The following is a 9,098-nucleotide window of genomic DNA, read 5'->3' on the forward strand; positions in this document are numbered from 1 at the left end:
CCCTTAGCATACATTCTCATGTGTGTACATACATACAATATACAGTAAAGAAACCCTGCCCAGTTCATCCATTGTATTTAAAATATAATAGTGCTTATTATGCCATAATCATAACTTGCACAAAGAAGATTGAAACTAATCATGGCACATGGTATAATATTAGACAAACTCTTTCAAATTTGTACATCTCCAGGTGTGGTCCTTGGACCAGCAGCATCAGCATCATATGGGAACTTGTTAGAAATGCAAATTCTCAAGCTCAACCCCAGACCCTCTGAATCAGAATTCTGGAGGTAAGACCCAGAAATCTATGGTTTAGCAAGCCCTTCAGGTGAATCTGAAAAACTTTAGAGTTAGAACAGCTATTTTATGACAATCATTTCCATTCTAGAATAATATATAGAAAGTTGATTGTATTCAACTATCAAGTGCTTTGGTAACAGGTATAACATTAAATAGCAACTACTGAAACTTACCTCTTCCAGCAAGTTTCTGTGTGCCTACTAAACATTTTTTTCCATTGTCAGTAGATTTGGCAGGGATAGAGTAAAGATGAAGGAGGTAGATTACAATCTTTGAATTAGTGAATAAATTAAATTTCCCCTACACTTGTTGAGTTGCAGCCAGGGAAAAAGAAAAATAAAAAAGAAAAATAAATTCACCCCAAATCTGAGCAAAAACTACAAGTGGACAGGGTTTGGGCATTCCTTAGAATGGAGTGTAGAATGGGTACCGGCCACAGAGGAAACCCTTACTCAACTTATGTTGCAAGTTCTGAGTACTAATTTTACCCATATTTGTCTTTCATTTATGTGGCTTTCATGTGTGGCCATGTCTGTTTTACAGGTGCCCTGTGTTCCAGAGTGGAGAACAAAAGAATTCATGGGAAACCACTTCTCAGGATTTCAGAAACGTACAGTTAATGAAGAAATGAAATGTTCCTTGGTGTCACCATTTTTTTTTTCTGAACAGAACACCTAAGTTTCTCAGGGAAGCTACTCTCTTAAAACAACAACAATAGGAATAAAAACATTGCTATGTAAGGGCTTCAACCTAATATTTACCTTCAAGTTGTCTATTTTCCTAACATGCTGTTTTTCCACAATCATTGCAGAGCACATGGGTTATAATTAATCCAGGGGACAGATTCAGCATTGCTGCAAGTTGCCAAGAACTTTTAATTGGTGATTACTGCCATATATTTCATATAGCAATTAGCTTAAGCCTTGCCCCAGTCCAGCAGAAACTCCTCAGAGCAAAAGGAGATGACTGCGAATGTGCAGTCATTGTCCTGACATGGCCACCGTGACCTGGCAGGAGAAGGGGAAACAGACATTTTCCCACTCATTGTCTATAGTGTACCATCATAGCCCATCTTGGATGTAGAATCAGTTTGGCTTCTAAAACTGGTGCTTCATCTAGAAACCAAGTTTTTCTTCATCTAACCACTTACGTTAAGATTCGTGTGAAGAATCATCTGGGATCCTACTTTATTGACCTGAATATACTAGGTCCATTCCAACATATGTTGCTGCTGCTTATTTTTTTTCCCCTTAAGTCTTAGAATTACATTTAAGAATTAGAAAAATGTTAGCTTGTTCTAGGAACAAATTTTTCGAGTACTGTATATGAAAAATGCATTTGGATGGCTGGTTTTTGAATGATGCCCTTCAAGTTCCCAACATGTTCTAAGGGTGTGCCTGGCAACATGTTATCTCTGATATGTAAGTTTGGGCTTCCTGGGGCTTCTTAGGCTGACTGCATTCCATTTCATTCTAGAATTCTGTCATTTTCTTCCTGAAGTGTTCTGTAGGCATCAGATCCATTTGTTATTTAATACGTTTGTTTCTAGGTTTCATGAAATGCAGTGATACATTTTTTAAAAAAACTCTATGATATTCTGGCACATTAGGGCAGTCATTAGAAAAGGATACAGTCAACTCTAAATAAATTAGTTGTCAAGTGGGACAAATAGCCATGGTCCCTGGGATGCTTACCTTCCCTAGAACTTTATTTCTGTGCCATCTGCTTTGATGACAATGACTTGTGGTGGGATATATATTGGATCAGGAGGCAGGAGTTCTAGTCTTGGTTCCGTGACCAATAAGCTGTGTGAATGTGAGTGAGACAAGTCCCTTTCTGTACTTTGTTTTCCTCATTTAGAAACTAATGGTTGGGACTCCTTACCTTTTAAAACCCTTTCACTTAAACAGTCTAGAAATCTTACCAGTGCTATTCAATGGTTGTAAATAATGAGTTCCATTTCCACTTTGCTCTGTCCTTCTCCACTTGAGCTCCTCTCTCTACCTCATCAGAAGAACTTGACAGAGGGAAAAAGACAGATTACAGGTTAAAGAGAAAGGAGGGAATTATCAATAGATCATTCACAAGCAGTGTCAGTTCCTGCCTGCCTTGGCACCATCTTGGCGCTATTGTCAAGAGGTTTATCTTCTAGCATTAGCTCATTGGAATTCTTGAGATAGTGGGAGCCAAGCCAGATAGCCATAAAGAGCTCCATTTCCACCATCCTGGGGGTAAGAGAGGGTGGTAGGTGGGTGAGAGGTGTCTGAATTACTCTTCCTAATTCCAGAATCTGGTGGTCTTGTGAAAGGCTGTGGGTTTACTAGACTTCTTTATTTCTTAAAGATGCCCTAGTTTTCTACTCTAGAACTAGAAGAACTCGACCTTCGATCTAGCTATTGTAAACTCCCCACTTCTCGCTCTACAGCAGATACTGATGGTTCTCACACTCCCATCACTGTCTGACATCTGACTTCACAAGGAATGAGCATTAACGGACCATGATATTTTTCGCTCACCACATTAAAAGTATAGATGCACCGTGGCAGATTTCTGCTGTTGACTTCTCTCCATCATATTGATCCTTGAGATTTAGACAACAGTCTTGACTGAGCACAAGATTTATATGTCGTTTTTCTTTGCAACTGAGAGTTCAAATAACCCTTGACTCAACTCAGGTGCCCAGCCCCGTCCTTCAACTCAGTTTTTCCTATGGACAACCACTGAAAATTTTGATCTTCCACAAGGTGAACCATAGGAACAGAGAAACTGTTATTTGACGAACAAGACGATGAGCTCTCATGTTATTGACATTTTTGGGTTGGGTTGTGTTGTCTCTAAAGAGTTCCAGTTGTTTGGTATACATTTCCACTGGAAACATTTTGGAATTGGAGTTGACCACATCCATAGAAATGCTTACATATTTTTCTTGTCTTTAATAGGTAATAAGTATGTAGCAAATTGCCCTGCCAGAGCTAGTGGAGAATTTAATTAATTGCTTATTTGTAGCACACAGAGTCATTCCTGAGTGGCTTCAATTCATTTGTCCAAAAATAACCCCGAAGATGAATATCCCATTAGATTTACTGCCTATAATTTTGTAGCTTGCAGATGCTACAGTGGGAAGCAGACACTAATTTAATAATTAAGAAACAATTTGGGAATAGTTGAGTGGAAATAAAGGTATTTGACTCTGCTTTATGAACTCAAATTTTTGGGGAAAATATTTATGAGTTTGACCAGCAAGAGCTTCTGATTCCCGTTAGCGGTCACAGCTGCTCACTGTGAACGTGGCAAGTTTGCTACATTGAGATGCTGCTGCCTCACAACTTATTTGTCAGGTCAAAAGGTGTGAGGCAACATCACAAAATATTTCTGAGTGTTTGCAAATTCCTGGGGAAACTATTCTTATTCCAAAGGGTATATATTTAAAAAAAAAAAAGAAAGAAATGTTTTAGATATTTGAAATAATTATTTGAGGATCATTGATTATGATTGCTATGGCCCTTTGGCTCATTACCAAGGCAATCACAATTGTAATATAGGCCCCTATATGATGTGCAAGTAGGAATATTCCAGACTATGAAGTTTTGCTAGACTTAAGGACTTGGAACAGCAGAACTGATTTCAGGGACTTCTAGAGGGTTAAAGCTCAAATGTCCTTTGAGATAATGTAAACCAGCTGCCTGTTTTAAAGTTGAAGGAATTAAGACTCAGGAGGTGAAAGAAGTTGGTCAAGGTCACGCATCTTTTCAGCAGAAGAAATAGTTGTGGAATCCAGGACTCAGAATTCTCAGTTTAATTCTCTTTCTACCATATGCTGAATAGGATTAGAACTAATGAGAAAAACAATTGCTAAAATATTGCTTCCTTAGGTGTTTCTAATGAATTTCTAGTGAGGAAACTGAGAAATATAATATTTAAAAGGGATTTTATTCAGCCACCTTCTCTGAGATGCAGCTATAGCAACCTGTTTTCTGTGTTCCCAGTCTAATACTTTGACCTTCTTCTAATGTTATGCATGATTAATATAGATTTTTCCTTTGAATTTAGAGGTTGGCTTTTGTCTGTCAGTTTATAGAACTGAGACCAGATAAATGAGCTCAAATTAATTATGCAAAGTTTCTGTGAAGTGAGGGAAAACCACCCCCCATGTTGAGGAAACATGCTTTTGCCTTCTTGTCTGGAGGCGGTGTGTATTTAATTATGCACAGAATGTACAGCTGAGAGAAATCCAGATGTAGGAAAGACCTGTTGGTGACAATGATACTCTGAATTGAAGCTAAATTAGTGGTCTGGTGATGGTAGACTGGCAAGAGAGCAACTGGCTTGAGGCCTCTAGAGGGCAGTGTTAGCTTAGGAGTCAGCCTCGGAAACCGGTGGGTGTCTGAGGCCAAATGAAATAAACAGTACTGAATGTCTTGGACATTCGCTTTTCCTGGAGTACTAGACATGCAAGGATAAGTAATTAGGTTTCGGGCTGGTACTTTTTTTGAGCCTGGATACCCTGGGCTCATTTCGTAGTTCTAATCTTTGTAGTGTAGAGAAAAGCACCAAGGACACAGTATCAGCAGATCTAGGATCCAGTCCTAGTTCTACTATTAATTAATTGTGTGCCTGTAGGCCTCTGGCTTCAGTTTCCTCATCTGAAAAATTAAATGATCCTAATATTCTCTAAAATATATGAGTCAACTAGTTCTTCTTTTCTGTCCCATGTCCCTGGGCCCTACTAAATACTCAATTTTATCCAAGGGCTTATTATTTTTTTAACCATTATTTTATAGAATCTTGACATATTTTATTTTGAGTGATCTTAATGATTAGATCTGACTTTTTTCTGTACTTAAACCAAGTGTACTTTATTGTATAAAAATTATACCTTCATAAAAGTGATTTAAAAAATAAAGCAAAGAAACAAAAGCTCAGATCTCTACCATGTCTGTACAGTTCCTAGCTACTGCTTTGCCTTGCTCACTTAGATATGCACAGTTTATCTTATGTGAATTTCTCAGGAAAACTGACTTCTCTCAGTCTTAGAAATAAAGCAAACAGTTGAAAACTTTTATTTCTTCTCTCTACAGAAAATCTAGTAATATTTTCTTTAGTAAGGCAAGGTACAATAAAAATTAATTCATGTGCAAGTATCTTAAGTTTCCTTTTTGTACTGATCTTATAATGAGTCTAACTTGATTGGGCATAACGGTTCTTAAGTCTATGCAGCAACACACCAGCTAACCATCTTCATCCAATAGAGTTGATTTTTACTTTTGAGAATGTTACATTCTCTAAAAGTGGCATTTTCCTGACATGGATCCCAGTTTCCCAGACAACTTGGTGTTTCCACATGTGTACTAATTTTAATAATCAAAAAATATGGATAATGCTGAAAATGCATGAAGTCCACATTGTGGTCATCATTCCAATCACTCACTCTAGGTTTCAAAGTTATCAAATAATCTAGAAAAAACAACATCTGATTTTGCCATTTCTCAGTCTGGCCTGTGGCTCTATTTTTCTCCCAACATCTAACGACTCTGCCCCTGTTAAAGCTGCCTTTATACAATAGTCTATGGTATGATGTATTTGTGGTCACCTTATTTTATCTTGGCAGTAATGGCCTATTTCTTACTTTCATCCATTCTACACACACTGGGTGGCAGAACTCTGTGGCATCAGTCACTACTTCAATGGTGACAAGACAACTGCCTCAGAGGACTTCACTGTTAGTAATTCTGCCATTTTCCTGCTTTTAGTATGACTTCTAAGTGATACAAAAGGGCTACGTAAAATAGAGACAAGAAAACAGTACAACAAACATTTGAAATCAATCATCTACTTCTATATAGTTTAGCCTGGAGCTGGCTGCTGTAATAGAGACTTCTGCTCAACATGTTACTGCTCTTTTTTTTTTTCAGCTTTATTGAAATATAATAGACAATTAGTTGCTCATATTTATATTATACAATTCAATGAGTTTTTTCAATTATAGTTGCCATATAATAATATATTAGTTTCAGTTGTACAGCATAGTGATTAGAAATCTATATAACTCACAAAGCGATCACCCCACTAAATCTAGTATCTCTCTTTCCCCTTACATATTTATTACTCCTAAGGCTTACTTTTAAAGAGATATCAGGATATCCTCTGTGTAGCTAAATCTCACCTTTCTGTCATGGCTACTAGGTCAGGCTTCTCTTCCAGGACTGTTTCTGGCAGCATCATCCTTCCACTGTCATATATCAAGGCTCACCAAAATAGCTTATTAGCAAAAATGCTTAGTGACCCTTGTTAGAGGTTGAATTGTGCCCCACCCCCACACATATGTTGAAGTCCTAGCCCCTGGTACCTCATAATGTGACCTTATTTAGAAATAGGGTAGTGGTAGAGGTAATTAGTTAAGTTATGATGTCGTCGTACTGGAATAGAGTGGATTCTTAATTCAATATGACAAGTGTCCTATAAAAAAGGGAGAATGTCGTGTGAAGATTGGAGTTATGCTACAAGCCAAGAAACTACAGAAGGCAGGAGAGATGCCAGGAACCAATCCTTCTTTGGCGCCTTTGGAATGAGCATGGTCTTGCTGGTGCCTTGATATTGGACTTCCAGACTCAAAACAGTGAATTTATGTTGTCTAAGCTGCTCAGTTTGTGGTACCTTGTTATGGCAGCCATAGAAAACTAATGCTACTCTAATGAAAGTTCAGTTAAGTCATTGGAATATGTTTTGAATGTGATTTTTCCTAGATGTCTGGGAAAATCACAATGATTTGGTCTTGCCTCCTGCCTTGTACTTCATCAAGGTCAATATTACTGTGTTGTTCAAAATGACAGCAATTTTTGTATTACTTGGGACATTTGATAAATTTGGTAGGAAAAATATCCATTTAGAGGTAATATAATTTATCTTTCTTTGATATTTGATAACTCTAGTGTTTCCCTAACTTGAACTGGCCTCAAAAGCAAATAAAATGTACTGGCAGTTTGGTGAGTCTAAACTATCTTCAACTTTAGGTAGTATTTGAAATGCAGGAACTACTACATACAGGCAAAATTTGATCTTAAACCATTCCTAACAAAATAGATCAATTTACAGCTCTAGCTTTTTATCATATAAAATGAAGAGAGAAATTAACTGTGCTCGTTAGTGTTGCTAAGACCTGTCATCTAAGTCTGTCTCCAAGGATACTCCAATGCCAAAAGATACTGAGAAAATAGAACAGAATTTGTATGTCAGGGAGAGGGAGATGGGAGTGTAGTTAGAAAAACTTTAATGAAAGGCATGTTTTGGTGTTGCATCCACATCTCAGCTAGAACCTCATTAACACAAAAGGAGTCATCTCTAAATATTCTCTAGTCCCTAAATGATGGAATATTTCCTTTACTGCCTAGAAAAGTCCAGGCATTTTAAATATTTTGGAAATTATTTGGAAACCCTATAGCTTTGGTGTATATTGTTTAGTGTCGCGTGATACTCCCTGAAGCAGTGATTCACTATTTTCATGCTGTCAGTTACATTTCTCTCTGATTTGTATACCATTTGGGTGCCTATGTTCATCATTTGATGATAGTCAATGCCTGGATAACTTTTGTCCAGGAGACTAAACTTGGCATGACAGCAGATTCAAGTTTCAGGCATGGCTATGCTCTATCTTATTTTTATTGATTCCTTAACTTTACTTTTAATCTTAAGATACAATTTTCAGTGAATTTCTATACCTTACAAGTGGAGTGGGGGGGGGGGCAGAAGATTAACATTATCTCTTTTTATTTCTACAGAGGAAAGATGCTTTTTTTCAAAAATATTTCTGACAAGCTATAATTTAATATCAGAAGAGAGAATGAAGGTAGAAGATATTTTTATGCTTTCTTGTTAAAAACCGATTGAGTGATTTAAAAATGTATGCCTTTAGCCCAAGACAGGGTATAGACCATCTACTACTTATTCTACTTTAGAGATAACAAAGGACAAAAATTTTAAGTTTTATTATTTTTCCATACTAAACTTTAAATTTTCTAGTAGTAAAGGCAAATGAAAATATCATTATTATGAGCCTCTAATTTTTAGTAGAAGGAAGCATACAGTTTCATCAAGAGAGGATTAAATAATCAGCCTTGGTTTATTGGAAAAGTCTTGGTTTCCTGGTGACATATAGTAGGTTGGCTGAAATCTTGACAGAAATTTTATAGTAAGTTCTATTCTAAATAACAGAAGACCTTGTAGATACTGTTATACAAACTATCATAGATTTATGAATTACCGTGTATAAAATAAGTTGATGGAAATAAATTCCTGGGGCAAAAGCAGAGTAGCCCACTTAGGTCTGTTGTCATTCCATGGAGCTCTGTTTGCTTTTGTGCTTCTATGGAACATGAACTCTCAATCAAAATCACTTGGAAATCGATATCTAATTGTAAGATATCAATTGGAAACATTGAAATCTTTTTTAATTACTCACACTTTTTTCCTCGGACATAGCTAATCAACTATGGATTGCATGTGTAACAAATTGCTAACATGGCACTTTTATTATCTCTCAGCTTTGGTGGGTCAAGAATCTGGGTGCAATTCAGGGTCTTGCCCTGGTTGCAATCAAGGTGTTGGTTGGAGAAGGACCCACTTCCAGGCTCACTCATGTGGTTGTTGGCAAGATTCAGTTCCTTGTTGGCTGTTGGCCAGAGACCTCCCTCAGTCCCTTTCCACACAGAGTTCTCTATATACAGCTTGTGACATGGCAGCTGGCTTCTATCAGAGTGACAACTTGAGAGAACAAGAGAGAGTGAACAAGACAGAAGAGA

This window comes from Pteropus vampyrus, unplaced genomic scaffold, assembly GCF_000151845.1.
Source record: "Pteropus vampyrus isolate Shadow unplaced genomic scaffold, Pvam_2.0 Scaffold422, whole genome shotgun sequence".
Taxonomy (NCBI): Eukaryota; Metazoa; Chordata; class Mammalia; order Chiroptera; family Pteropodidae; genus Pteropus; species Pteropus vampyrus.